The sequence below is a fragment of the Pongo abelii genome, chromosome 3, assembly GCF_028885655.2.
Source record: "Pongo abelii isolate AG06213 chromosome 3, NHGRI_mPonAbe1-v2.0_pri, whole genome shotgun sequence".
NCBI lineage: Eukaryota > Metazoa > Chordata > Mammalia > Primates > Hominidae > Pongo > Pongo abelii.
The window spans coordinates 17245927-17260172 of NC_071988.2; the positions used below are offsets into that span (position 1 = coordinate 17245927).

Here is a 14246-nt window from a genome sequence, read left to right on the forward strand (position 1 = left end):
AGGCATATTGGCCTGACATTTCCTATTTTTTGTCTTTGCCAAGTTTCAGTATCAGAATGACACTGACTTCCAAGGATGAGTTAGAGAGACATCTCTCTCCTCAGTTTTTTGGAATAGTTTCAGTAGGCTTGGTACCTGCTCCTCTTTATACAACTGGTAGAATTTGGCTATGAATCCATGTGGTCCAGTGCTTTTTCTGATTGGTAGGTTTTCTTTGTTATTACTGATTCAATGTTGACACTTATTATTGGTTTGTTCAGGTTTCAATTTCTTCCCAATTTAATATTGGGAGGTTGTGTGTTTCCAGGAATTTATCCGTTTCTTCTAGGTTTTCTAGTTTGTGTGCATGGAAGTGTTCATAATAGTCTCTGAGGCTTTTTGTTTCTCTGTGGGGTCATTATTAATTTTCACTTTGTCATTTCTGATTGTGTTTATCTTTCTTTTTTTCTTTATTAGTCTAGCTAGTGGTCTATGGATCTTATATATTCTTTCAATGAACCAACTTTTGATTTCATTGATCTTTTGTATGGTTTTTCACATCTCAATTTCATTCAGTTCAGGTCTCATTTTGGTTATTATCTTTTCTTCTGCTAGCTTTGGGGTTGGTTTGCTCTTGTTTTTCAAGTTCCTCTAGGTGTGATATTAAGTTGTTAATCTGAGATCTTTCTAACTTTGATGCGGGCTTTTAGCACTATAAACTTTCCTCTCAACACTGCTTTAGCTGTGTTATAGAATTCTGGTATGTGTTATCTTTGCTTTCACTAGTTTCAAATAATTTCTTGATTTCTGTCATAATTTCATTGTTTGCCAAGTCACTCAGGAGTAGTTTGTTTAATTTCCATGTAATTGTATGGTTTTGAGAAATTTTCTTAGTGTTGATTTTTATTTTTATTGTGCTGTGGTCTGAGAGTGTGATTGGTATGATTTGGCTTTTTTTTTTTTAATTTGTTGAGAATTGTTTTATGGCTGAGGGTGTGGTCCATTTTAGAGTATGTGTCATGTGCAGATGAGAATAATGTCTGTTATGTTGCTGTTGAGTGGAGTGTTCTGTAGATGTCTGTTAGTTCCTTTTGGTAAGTGTCAAGTTTAGGACCCGAATACCTTTGTTGGTTTTCTGCCTTGATCCGTCTAATACTGTCAGTAGAGTGTTGAAGTCTCCCACTATTATTATGTGGTTATCTAAGTTTCTTCATAGGTCTCTAAGAACTTGTTTTATGAATCTGGATGCTCTTGTGTTGGGTGTATATATATTCAGGATGGCCAAGTCTTCTTGTTGAATTGAACCCTTTATCATTATGTACTCCTCCATTTGTCTTTTTCAATCAGTTTGTTTAAAGTCTGTTTTGTCTGAAATTGGAATAGCAATTCCTGTTTTTTTGTGTTTTCCATTTGCTGGTAGGTTTTTCTCCATCCCTTTACTCTGAGCCTGTGAACGTCATTGCTTGTGAGATGGGTCTCTTAAAGACAGCGTACAGTAGAGTCTTGCTTCTTTATCCAACTTTCTACTCCATGCTTTTTAATGGGGTCCTTAGCCCATTTATGTTCAAGGTCAATATCGATATTTGTGGATTTGATCCTGTCATCATGTTGTTAGCTGATTGTTATGCAGACTTGATTGTATTCTTGTTTCATAGTGTCAGTTATCTACGTACTGAAGTGTGTTTTTGTCGTGGCCAATAATGGTCTTTCCTTTCCATATTTAGCACTCTGTGAAGGACCTTTTGTAAGGCAGACCTGGTGTTAGTGAATTCACTTAGCATTTGCTTGTCTGAAAAAAATTTTATTTCTCCATTGTTCATGAAGCTTAGTTTGGCTGTACATGAAATTCTGGGTTGGAATTTTTCTTTAAGAATGCTGAATATAGGCTCCCAATCTCTCTTCTGGCTTGTAGGGTTTCTGCTGAAAGGTCTGCTGTTAGCCTGATGAGGTTCCCTTTGTAGATGACCTGCCCCTTCTATCTAGCTGCCTTTAATTTTTTTCTTTCACATTGACCTTGGAGAATCTGATGACTATGTGTCTTGGGAATGGTCATCTTGTATAGTATCTCACAGGGGTCCTATCAATTTCCTGAATTTGAATGTCAATCTCTCTAGCAAGGTTGGGAAAATTGCCATGGACAGTATCCTCAAATATATTTTCCAAGTTGCTTGGTCTCTCATGCTCTTTCAGGTACACCAGTGACTGGTAGATTTGATCTCTTATATATAAACCCATATTTCTTGAAGGTTTTGTTCATTCTTTGTTCTTTTTCTTATTTTTGTCTGACAGAGTTGACTTGAGAAACCAATCTTCGAGCTCTGAGATTCTTTCCTCAGCTTGATCTACTCTGCTGTTAATGCTTCAGATTTTATTATGAAATCCTTGTAGTGAGTTTTTCAGCCCTGTCATATCAGTTTGGTTCTTTCTTAAAATGGCTCTTTCACCTTTAACCTTTTGAATCATTTTGTTGGATTTCTTAGATTCCTTGGATTGGGTTTTAAATTTCTTCCAAATCTTGAAGATCTTCATTGCTTTCCAGATTCTCAATTCTATGTATACTATTTCAGCCTGGTTAAAAGGCATCGTTGGGGGGCTAGGGTAGTCATCTGGAAGTAAGAAAACACTCTGGCTTTTTGAGTTGTGAGAGTTCTTGTGTTAGCTCTTTCTCATCTGTGTGGGCCCAGATCTTAGAGTTGCTCTCCTTTGGATGTGTTTTTTTTTTTCTTTTATATCCTTTGGTGCCCTTGAAGTTTGATTGTCATATAAGCTGGGTTTAGTCTACTGGCTTCATTTCTGGATGATTTCTGGGGGCCAAAGCTTAGCTCTGCACCCCTGTGCTGCATGCCCTTGGAGGGCTGTTATTAGGACCACAACTTTGTTCTCTGACCCCTTGAAGTTATGCACCTGCTGTGCTGGAGGAGCCAAGGTGTTCCTGGTGGGCTAGCAACAACACTCAAATGGGGGTTGCTGGCGAAAGTGCTTTGTTGGTGCATGTGCCACACATGTGGTAGTGAGTTCCACATGTGTGTGCATGTTCCAGTGGCAGAGGTGTGGCAGGGTCTGCACATATGTATGAGTGCCAGGGATGGTGGGGCTGCAGGGTCTGTGTGCATGTGCTGGCAATGATGATGTGGTGGTGTCTGTGTGTGTACATGTGTTGGCAATGATAGTGATTCAGTGGAGTATGTGCATGCTGGCAGTGGCACAACAGTGGGTGTGCATGCTGTTAGGGAGAAATGGTGGCATTCACACTTGAGCTGGTGGCAGCAATATAGTTGTGTCCATGCATGTGTATGCTCCAGCAGCAGTGGTGGCACAGCAAGGTATAAGTGTGTATGTTGGTGGTGGGGGTTGGTGATGGTGAGGTTCGTGCCTGTGTGCACTGGTGGCAATAGGGTGGTGAGGTTGTGCACACACACTAGTAAAGCAGTGGGAGGAGACTGTGGGTGGGTGCATGTCAGTGGGGGCCTGTCTGCTTAAGTTCTCCGATGGTTAGGCAGGGTCTGCCAGCAAAGGATTTATAGTAGTGGCCATCAGGAAGCACCCCAGTTGGACATCTCAGGATGCATTGCAAATGGGAGTGGACAGGCAGGGACCTTGGAAGAGGCCAGCAGATAGCGGGTGCTCAGAACAGACTGGCCCCATCTCATGGGAAAGACTTCCCTTCTCTGTTCAGGTCCAACAGTCAACAAAGGCCAAAGTCACCTAGAGGAGTGTGTTGAGACTTGGGGGATGGGTATCCCTGGCTGTGCTCCAGTGCAGCTGTTGCTGTTTCAAACCCTGTGGACTATGCTCAGGCTAGAGTATTATCCAAGAAGCAACTCTTGATGTATGAACAGATAAACAGAATGTGGTGTATACATGCATAGAATATTATGCAGCCTTAAAATGAAGAAAATCCAATCACAGAGTAAAACTTGAGGGACATTGTGCTAAGTGAAACAAGCTAGTCATGAAAGACAAATACTGTATGATTCTTCTTATATGAGATATCTAAAGTAGTTGAATTTTTAGAAACAGAAAGTAGAATGGTGGTTTCCAGGGGCAGAAGGGAGGGGAAAAAGGAAATTATTGTTTAGTGGATACAGAGTTTCAGATTCACAAAATGAAAAAGTTCTAGAGATCTGTTTCACAACAATGTAAATACACTTAACACTACTGAACTGTACATTAAAAAATGGTAAAGATGGCAAATTTTATGTTATGGTTTTTATTACCACAATAGAAAATGTATATCATATAGAATTTAGGAGAATTACATGTCATTTCATTTTCTCTCTTAAGATCCCATGAAGTAGATATTTATCTGGGGGGGGGGAAGCAAACGTTTCTGAAATCGTCACATATCCAACTGTTTTAGTTAGTAAGTTGACATGCCAGTTGTTAAGACTAAGATGAGCAGAGACTAGAGGAAGTGGAGTAAAAGTGAAATTGTCATTCAGGGATGGCATTGTTTACAGAATTTGACTTGCTACTTACCAATAGCACAGATGCCAGATCTCCAAATAGGATCCATGAACAGATTTTTTTATCCCAAGGCGAGAAACTGGCTACATGCCTTCCTCAGGCAAGGTTTCATTAGTTTACACATGAGCATCTAAGGCTCAGAAGGATCATGTACTTGCTGAGGGTTGCACAAACGGCACAGAATGTGTGGTGATTCAAGCCAAGGTTTATCTGGCTCTAGTCAGGCTCTAAGCTTTCTCTGTATAACAGCTTCAGGGTTGAAGTGAAGTCATCATTTCATTTGCCAGTGGGGTCAGCGTAGCCACTCCCCCAAGGTGCCTGCTTGGCCACTGTCTGAAGAGCCCCATGCATTGCTGCAGCATCAGCAAACCTGAGCTGAAGAACACAGCCTTGGAGAGCCTCTTCTGTCTCGGGCTGGGAGATCAGCAGGAGGGCAGGAGCAAGGCTGGGTGGAGGAGCAGCAAGTGGGGAGTTTCCAGGGTTGCTGATCAAAAAAGAGGCAAACATATCTGAAATAAATCAGCAAAATACAGTATTTTCTCTCTTGCCAAAATAGACAGTACACCTGGTCTCCCAGTGTGTACATATGTGTGTATTTGTGTGTGTGTGTGTGTGTGTGTGTGTGTGGTGTTTGTACTGTGATCTGTCTTCTTGGATGCATGTACAATAGCAGTGATTTAAAGTCTACAGACTCAGCAAAAATTCTGTAACTGAAATGCAAGAGTCTGTGTTATATGTTATTACCAAAATTTCAAGCCCTTAAATATGTGTCCTTAGACTTTTAAAAATATTCCCCTTCCAAACAACTTATGAAAACTGGAGAGAGAACAAGTATTACACAAAAGTGGGGAAATGTTTTATCTGTGCTCCCTCTCCCCAATTTTTTTTCTGGCTATAACTGAATTTGGCTGTATCAATAAATTAGTTAGTAAATCGATTTCTTTTTATAATTTTATTATGTTATATAAATATAATTATATTTTCATATAATTTTATTAATTTTTTTCCTGCTTCTACCAAATAACTGTTGGATGAATATTTAAAGAATATTGGTTTTGAGGGGTCCCAAATGATTAGCTAGCTCTGGGAACCAAATTGTGTGACTGCTGGGGTATTGTCACAGCCAGGAAGGGAGCTTTGCCCCTGTTGTGGTTTTGGGCATTTGAGTTCTTTAAAAGTTTCTTTCCTTCTTCTTAAAGAACTCCTCTACCCAGCACAGTGGCCCCAGCCTCAAACTTGAACATAAACTTTGATTGTTTCCTCTCTGCTCACCTGCTATACCAGGTAATCCATCAACAAATCCTTTCAGATGTACATCTACTTTTAAAACTTGTCTGAGTTTTATCCATATCCCTTTCCTGCTTTCCCCCTTCCATCTTTTTGCTACCTACTAATGCTTGAATTGAGTTGTCTCCCCCAACCCAATTCATATGTTGAAGCTTAACCCCCTATATAACTGTATTAAAGATAGAGCCTTTAAGGTTACATGAGGTCATGAGGGTGGAGCCCTAATCCCATAGAACTAGTGCCCTTTTAAGAAGAAGAAGAAGAGATGATGGAGATCTCTCTCCTTGTGAGAACACAGCAAGAAGGCAGACATCTGCAAGCCAGGAAGAGAGCCTTCACTAGAACTCAGTCTTGCTGGCACCCTGATCTTGGACTTCCAGCCTCCAGAACTTTGGGAAAATAAATACTATAGATTGTTAAGCCACCCAATCTATAGTATTTTGTTATGGCAGCCTGAGCTGATTAATAGAACTACCTTAGCCCAAGACCTCACGTGGATTACTATATAAATTTCTTACCTTGTCTTTCTGTTTCTAATATTGTCCTGAGCTTATTCTCAATAACTAGTCAATGCATGACACACTAATTCTTCTTCTAAGTATTTACTCAACAAGAAATGAAAATATATGTATATAAAAAAGGCTTGTATAAAAATGTTTACAGCAGTTTCATTCATATAGTTCAAAACTTGAAACAATCCAAATGTATATCAATAGGTGTATAAACAAATTATCGTATTACTATAATGAGAAACTTCAGGGTAAGTAAAAGAAAACTATTATTGACACAGCCACATTGATTAATCTCAAAAATATGCTGAGTGGATGATGCCAACCACAAAAGAGTATTTTCTATATAGTTCAATTTGTATGAAGTTGTAGACCAGGGAAAACTAAGCTATAGTGTTAGAAATGAGAGTGGCAGTGTAGGAGGAGTTGTTATGAATTAGAAAGGGGCATGAGGGAAATTTTTGAAAGTGATGGGAGTGTTCTATATCTTAATTAGAGTGGTGATTACATATATGTACATTTGCTAAAACTCACAGAACTGTACACGTAAAATTTATGCATGTTACTGTATTGAAATTATGTCAATTAAAAAACTAGATACACGCAAGAGCTGCTAATGAACTAAGCATACCTTCTCTGGGTCATGGAAATTGTCACAAACTGTAGTCTTTGTACAATTTGGTTCCAAATAGAAGTATGACCAGAGAAGGTAATATTTCAGTATAATATTTCAAATGTTGGCATAATATTTGTAAAATGTAATCGATCCTATTACTACCACTTGTTTCTGCCTTCCCAGCATTCAGACCCTCTTAATATAGCTTGCAATATCCCACTTTTTCTTTTCTTTTTTTTTTTTTTTTTCCTCAGAGATGGGGTTTCTCTCTATTGTCCAGGCTGGAGTGCAGTGATGTGAACATTGCAGCCTCTAACTCTTGAGCTCAAGCAATCCTTCTGCCTCAGCCTCCTGAGTATCTGAGACTATAGGTATGTGCCACCACATCCGGCTCCACTTTTTGTTTTGGAAGATTCCCCTCAGCATTGTAAGTGATCTTCTACATTAAGTTGTCCTGACCACTTCCAATAAACTATTGGGCAGATGACCCAAGGAAATTGGTCAATGAGTTATTATTCTCTCCTGGAAACTAGAGTCCCTGAGAAGAGTGACACACAGTTGGAGCCCAGTTATTCTGCTGGCAGTGCCCTAAAATATTTCTTGCTGAAATCCTCAGGACTCCTTGGCTCCTGCCTTTCCTGAGGCTTGGAGTATTAATGTGTCCTTTGTGTCTATGAGTTTCCTTGCATTTTTCGAACAAATTGTTTGACTTTCTGGTTTATATAGGTGGAGTTACTTTCTGTTTTTTGTAGCCAAACCCCTAAACACTTGTCAGTGGCTTCCCATTGTCCTCACAATAAAGCCCACATCCTTTCACACAGCATTTTAGGTTGGGTTCCCTGAGAAGGAGAACGAACCTAAGCAGGGATTAAGTATGAGTAGTTCTTTTGGGAAGTGATCTCAGGAAGAACTGGCAGAGGAGTGGGGACATAAGATGGGGAAGGGAAAGAAACTAATAAACGGCTCAGAATCACTTCTGTTGACCTGTGGGTAACTGAGATTCAGTTTGGCAGGGAGTTCTGGGAGACAGTGTAAGAGACAGTAAGAGGGATTTCACCTGTGAGGCAGGAAAGCTGGAGGTATTTGTTTATCCTCCAGCTCCTATTCGTCATTAGTCAAGGGATGCTCCTGCTGCGTGAACTCCCTAGAGCTCTGAGCCTGCTTCTCTTAGGACTGAGAGAAAACTCTAAGGTGCAGAGCCACAGATGTGGGTATTAGAATGTGATCAGCTTGGACTGGAGCAGTGGTGCCAAGATGATCTGGTTGGGCAATGAGGACATCTCCCAGAATAACTTATGGGGCTCCTGACCCTTGTAACCTTGACTCCTCCCCTTGTGGCCTATGCTCTCACTGTATAGAATTTCTTTTTGTTGCCTGAGTGCACCACACTCTCTCAGCCCTCTAATCCTCATGCCTTTGAACAGGTAGAATGTCCTTCAGTCTGGGACACTCTGCCTTTTAATTATAAATCTCTATACAATGAAAATTATAAATATAATTTATAAATCTCTGTACAATGGTTAGTTATTATGGAAGAGGACATATTGACATTGTCTAATCCAAGGACTGCAAATAAAAAATCATTGCATAACACCAACTAAAACTGTGAATATTTATTTATTCTGGAGCAAATAGCTCTCTGTATCTTAGTTTGTTCTCCTCATTCTTTTTTCTTCTAATGGGGTGGGAGACACCTCTTTGAGCCTCACTTTTCTTACCTGTAGTAGGCAGAGGGACACGGTAATCACCAATTCCACCATTGGGATAAGTGATAAGATTCAGAGAAAAAGGAGAAACATGCTTGGTGGTAAGGGACAGTTTCCCTGAGGATGCGACATTTAGCTAAGTTGTAAAGGAAGAAAAAGATATTAACTGGCTGTAGGGGTGGGACATGGGAGAGCAGGAAGCATCCTGATGCCCCGCCAGCGTGAGAGAACCCACATGTGCCTGCAGAGAGACAAGGCTATGGAGAGAAAGGAGATGAGAAAGGTTGTGGGGGCTTATAGACCATGTCAAGAATTTGGGATTTTATCCCAAATCCATGGGAGGTCCTGCACACACTGCCAGAGGAGCCTTCCTGAAACAGTGAATCCTGTCATTTCTCTGCATAGGCACCTCTAGCGATTATACCCCTCAGACCAAAGTTTCAATTTCTTAACCATGTTGTTGTATTTCTTCATGATTGGGAACTAACCCAGGCGTTTGGATGTTTCTCCCATTTCTCCCCTATGTAGCTCTTACTCCCACCAACTGGCATATTTCCTATGCCTCAACACTACCCCATAAACGTTCCTTTTTCACAGCTTTGATTACATGATTTCCTCTTCCTGAAATGTCTTCCCATTTCTTTCTGTCCTTCTACCCCTGGTAAAGTCCTACTCATATATATATATATATATTTTTTTTTAATGTGAATTTTATTATTATTATACTTTAAGTTCTGAGGTAAATGTGCACAACGTGCAGGTTTGTTACATAGGTTTACATGTGCCATGTTGGTTTGTTGCACCCATCAACTTGTAATTTACATAAGGTATTTCTCTTAATGCTATCCCTCTCCCTGGCCCCCACCCTCCGACAGACCCTGGTGTGTGATGTTCTCCTCCCTGTGTCCATGTGTTTTTATTGTTCCACTCCCACTTATAAGTGAGGAAATGAGGTGTTTGGTTTTCTGTCCTTGTGATAGTTTGCTGAGATTGATGGTTTCCAGCTTCATCCATGTCCCTGCAAAGGACATGAACTAATCCTTTATTATGGCTGCATAGTATTCCATGGTGCATATGCGCTACATTTTCTTTATCCAGTCTATTATTGATGGAATTTGGGTTGGTTCCAAGTCTTTGCTATTGTGAATAGTGCCACAATAAACACACATGTACATGTGTCTTTATAGTAGCATGATTTATAATCCTTTGGGCATATACCCAGTAATGGGATGTCTGGGTCAAATGGTATTTCCAGTTCTAGATCCTTGAGGAATCACCACACTGTCTTCCACAATGGCTGAACTAATTTCCACTCCCACCAACAGTGTAAACACATTCCTATTTCTCCACATCCTCTCCAGCATCTGTTGTTTCCTGACTTTTTAATGATCGCCATTCTAACTGGCATGAGATGGTATCTCATTGTGGTTTTGATTTGCATTTCTTTAATGACCAGTGATGATGAGCATTTTTTCATATGTCTGTTGGCTGCATAAATGTCTTCTTTTGAGAAGTGTCTGTTCATATCCTTTGCCCACTTTTTGATGGTTTTTTTTTTTTTTTTTTTTGTAAATTTGTTTAAGTTCTTTGTAGATTCTGGATATCAGCCCTTTGTCAGATGGATAGATTGCAAAAATTTTCTCCCACTCTGTAGGTTGCCTGTTCACTCTAATGGTAGTTTCTTTTGCTGTGCAGATGCTCTTCAGTTTAATTAGATCCCATCTGTCTGTTTTGGCTTTTGTTGCCATTGCTTTTGGTGTTTTAGTCATGAAGTCCTTGCCCATGCCTATGTCCTGAATGGTATTACCTAGGTTTTCTTCTAGGGTTTTTATGGTTTTAGGTCTTACATTTAAGTCTTTAAACCATCTAAATTTTTGTATAAGGTGTAAGGAAGGGATCCAGTTTCAGCTTTCCACATATGGCTAGCCAGTTTTCCCACCACCATTTATTAAATAGGGAATCCCTTCCCCATTGTTTGTTTTTGTCAGGTTTGTCAAAGATCATATGGTTGTAGGTGTGTGGTGTTATTTCTGAGGCCTCTGTTCTGTTCCATTGGTCTATATATATGTGTTTTGGTACCAGTACCATGCTGTTTTGGTTACTGTAGCCTTGTAGTATAGTTTGAAGTCAGGTAGCGTGATGCCTCCAGCTTTGTTCTTTTTGCTTAGGATTGTCTTGGCTGTGTGGGCTGTTTTTTGGTTCCATATGAAATTTAAAGTAGTTTTTTCCAGTTCTGTGAAGAAAGTCAGTGGTAGCTTGATGGGGATAGCATTGAATTTATAAATTACTTTGGGCAGTATGGCCATTTTCATGATATTGATTCTTACTATCCATGAGCATGGAATGTTCTTCCATTTGTTTGTGTCCTCTTTTATTTCCTTGAGCATTGGTTTGTAGTTCTCCTTGAAGAGGTCCTTCACATCCCTTGTAAGTTGGATTCCCAGGTATTTTATTCTCTTTGTAGCAATTGTGAATGGGAGTTCACTCATGATTTGGCTCTCTGTCTGTTATTGGTGTATAGGAATGCTTGTGATTTTTGCACATTGATTTTGTATCCTGAGACATTGCTGAAGTTGCTTATCAGCTTAAGGAGATTTTGGGCTGAGATGATGGGGTTTTCTAAATATACAGTCATGTCATCTGCAAACAGAGACAATTTGACTTCCTCTTTTCCTAATTGAATACCCTTTATTTCTTTCTCTTGCCTGATTGCCCTGGCCAGAACTTCCAATATTATGTTGAATAGGAGTGGTGAGAGAGGGCATCCTTGTCTTATGCCGGTTTTCAAAGGGAATGCTTCCAGTTTTTGCCCCTTCAGTATGATATTGGCTGTGGGTTTGTCATAAATAGCTTTTATTATTTTGAGATATGTTCCATCAGTACCTAGTGTATTGAGAGTTTTTAGCATAAAGGGCTGTTGAATTTTGTTGAAGGCCTTTTCTGCATCTATTGAGATAGTCATATGGTTTTTGTTGTTGGTTCTGTTTATGTGATGAATTACGTTTATTGGTTTGCATATGTTGAACCAGCCTTGCATCCCAGGGATGAAGCTAACTTGATCGTGGTGGATAAGCTTTTTGATGTGCTGCTGGATTTGGTTTGGCAGTATTTTATTGAGGATTTTTGCATCGATGTTCATCAGGGATGTTGGGCTAAAATTCTCTTTTTTTGTGTGTGTCTCTACCAGACTTTGGTATCAGGATGATGCTGGCTTCATAAAGTGAGTTAGGGAGGATTCCTTCTTTTTCTATTAATTGGAATAGTTTCAGAAGGAATGGTACCAGCTCCTCTCTATGCCTCTGGTAGAATTCAGCTCTGAATCCATCTGGTCCGGGACTTTTTTTGGTTGGTAGGTTCTTAATTAATGCCTCAATTTCAGAACCAGTTATTGACCTATTCAGAGACTCAGTTTCTTCCTGGCTTAGTCTTGGGAGGGTGTATGTGTCCAGAAATTTATCCATTTTTTTCTAGATTTTCTAGTTTGTGTACAGGTGTTTATAGTATCCTCTGATGGTAGTTTGTATTTCTGTGGGATCATTGGTGATATCCCCTTTATCATTTTTTATTGCATCTATTTGATTCTTCCCTCTTTTATTGTTTATTAGTCTTGCTAGCAGTCTATCTATTTTGTTAATCTTTTCAAAAAACCAGCTCCTGGATTCATTGATTTTTTGAAGGGATTTTGTATCTTTATCTCCTTCAGTTCTGCTCTGATCTTAGTTATTTGTTGACTTCTGCTGGCTTTTGAATTTATTTGCTCTTGCTTCTCTTGTTCTTTTAATTGTGATGGTAGGGTGTCAATTTTAGATCTTCCCTGCTTTCTGTTTTGGGCATTAGTGCATAAATTTCCCTCTACACACTGCTTTAACTGTGTCCCAGAGATTCTGGTATGTTGTGTCTTTGTTTTCATTGGTTTCAAAGAACATCTTTATTTCTGCCTTCATTTTGTTATGTACCCAGTAGTCATTCAGGAGCAGGTTGTTCAGTTTCCATGTAGTTGTGCGGTTTTGAGTGAGTTTCTTAATCCTGAGTTCTAATTTGATTGCACTGTGGTCTGAGAGACAGTTTGTTGTGATTTCTGTTCTTTTACATTTGCTTAGGAGTGCTTTACTTCCAATTACGTGGTCAGTTTTAGAATAAGTGCGATGTGGTGCTGAGAAGAATGTATATTCTGTTGATTTGGGGTGGAGAGTTCTGTAGATGTCTATTAGGTCCGCTTGGTCCAGAGCTAAGTTGAAGTCCCGGATATCCTTGTTAATTTTCTGTCTTGATCTGTCTACTATTGACAATGGGATGTTAAAGTCTCCAATTATTATTGTATGGGAATCTAAGTCTCTTTGTAGGTCTCTAAGAACTTGCTTTATGAATCTGGGTGCTCCTGTATTGGGTGCGTATATAGTTAGGATAGTTAGCTCTTCTTGTTGAATTGGTCCCTTTACCATTATGTAATGCCCTTCTTTGTCTCTTTTGATCTTTGTCGGTTTAAAGTCTATTTTATCAGAGACTAGGATTGCAACCCCTGCTTTTTTTTTTTTTTTTTTCGCTTTCCATTTGCTTGGTAGATCTCCTTCCATCCCTTTATTTTGAGCCTATGTGTGTCTTTGCATGTGAGATGGGTCTCCTGAATACAGCACACTGATGAGTCTTGACTCTTTATCCAATTTGCTGGTCTGTGTCTTTTAATCGGGGCATTTAGCCCATTTACATTTAAGGTTAATATCATTATGTGTGAATTTTATCCTGTCATTATGATGCTAGCTGGTTATTTTGCCTGTTAGTTGATGCAATTTCTTCATAGCATTGATGATCTTTACAATTAGGCATGCTTTTGCAGTGGCTGGTACTGGTTGCCCCTTTCCACATTTAGTGCTTCCTTCAGGAGTTCTTGTAAGGCAGGCCTGGTGGTGACAAAATCTCTCAGCATTTGCTTGTCTGTAAAGGATTTTATTCCTCCTTCACTTATGAAGCTGAGTTTGGCTGGATATGAAATTCTAGAATGAAAATTCTTTTCTTTAAGAATGTTGAATATTGGACCCCACTGTCTTCTGGCTTGTATGGTTTCTGCAGAGAGATCCGCTGTTAGTCTGATGGGCTTCCCTTTTTGGGTAACCTGACCTTTCTGGCTGCCCTTAACATTTTTTCCTTCATTTCAACCTTGGTGAGTCTGATGATTATGCGTCTTGGGGTTGCTCTTCTCGAGGAATATCTTTGTGGTGGTCTCTGTTATTTCCCAAATTTGAATGTTGGCCTGCCTTGCTAGGTTGGGGAAGTTCTCCTGGATAATATCCTGGAGAGTGTTTTCTAACTTGGTTCGATTCTCCCTGTCACTTTCAGGTACACCAATCAGATGTAGATTTGGTCTTTTCACATAGTCCCATATTTCTTGGAGGCTTTGTTCATTTCTTTTCACACTTTCTTCTCTACTCTTGTCACTTTATTTCATTAATTTGATCTTCAATCACTGATATCCTTTCTTCTGCTTGATCGAATTGGCTATTGAAGCTTGTGTGTGCTTCACAAAGTTCTCATGCTGTTTTTCAGCTCCATCAGGTCATTTATGTTCTTCTCTACACTTTTTATTCTAGTTAGCCGTTCGTCTAACCTTTTTTCAAGGTTTTTAGCTTCCTTGCGATGGGTTAGAACAGGCTCCTTTAGCTCAGAGAAGTTTGTTATTACTCACCT

The 14246-nt window shown here is 39.6% G+C and overlaps 1 long non-coding RNA gene across 4 annotated transcripts in view; it reads left to right on the forward strand.

The window, feature by feature from the left end:
• The window catches only part of LOC129058921 (uncharacterized), a 209520-nt gene that overhangs the window by 29683 nt on the left and 165591 nt on the right, over positions 1–14246 (forward strand). For all 4 annotated transcript variants that reach the window (XR_008524369.2, XR_010139624.1, XR_008524368.2 and 1 more), the window contains exon 3: positions 7113–7229. This is a non-coding gene — a long non-coding RNA (uncharacterized LOC129058921). The remainder of the gene's footprint in view (positions 1–7112; positions 7230–14246) is intronic.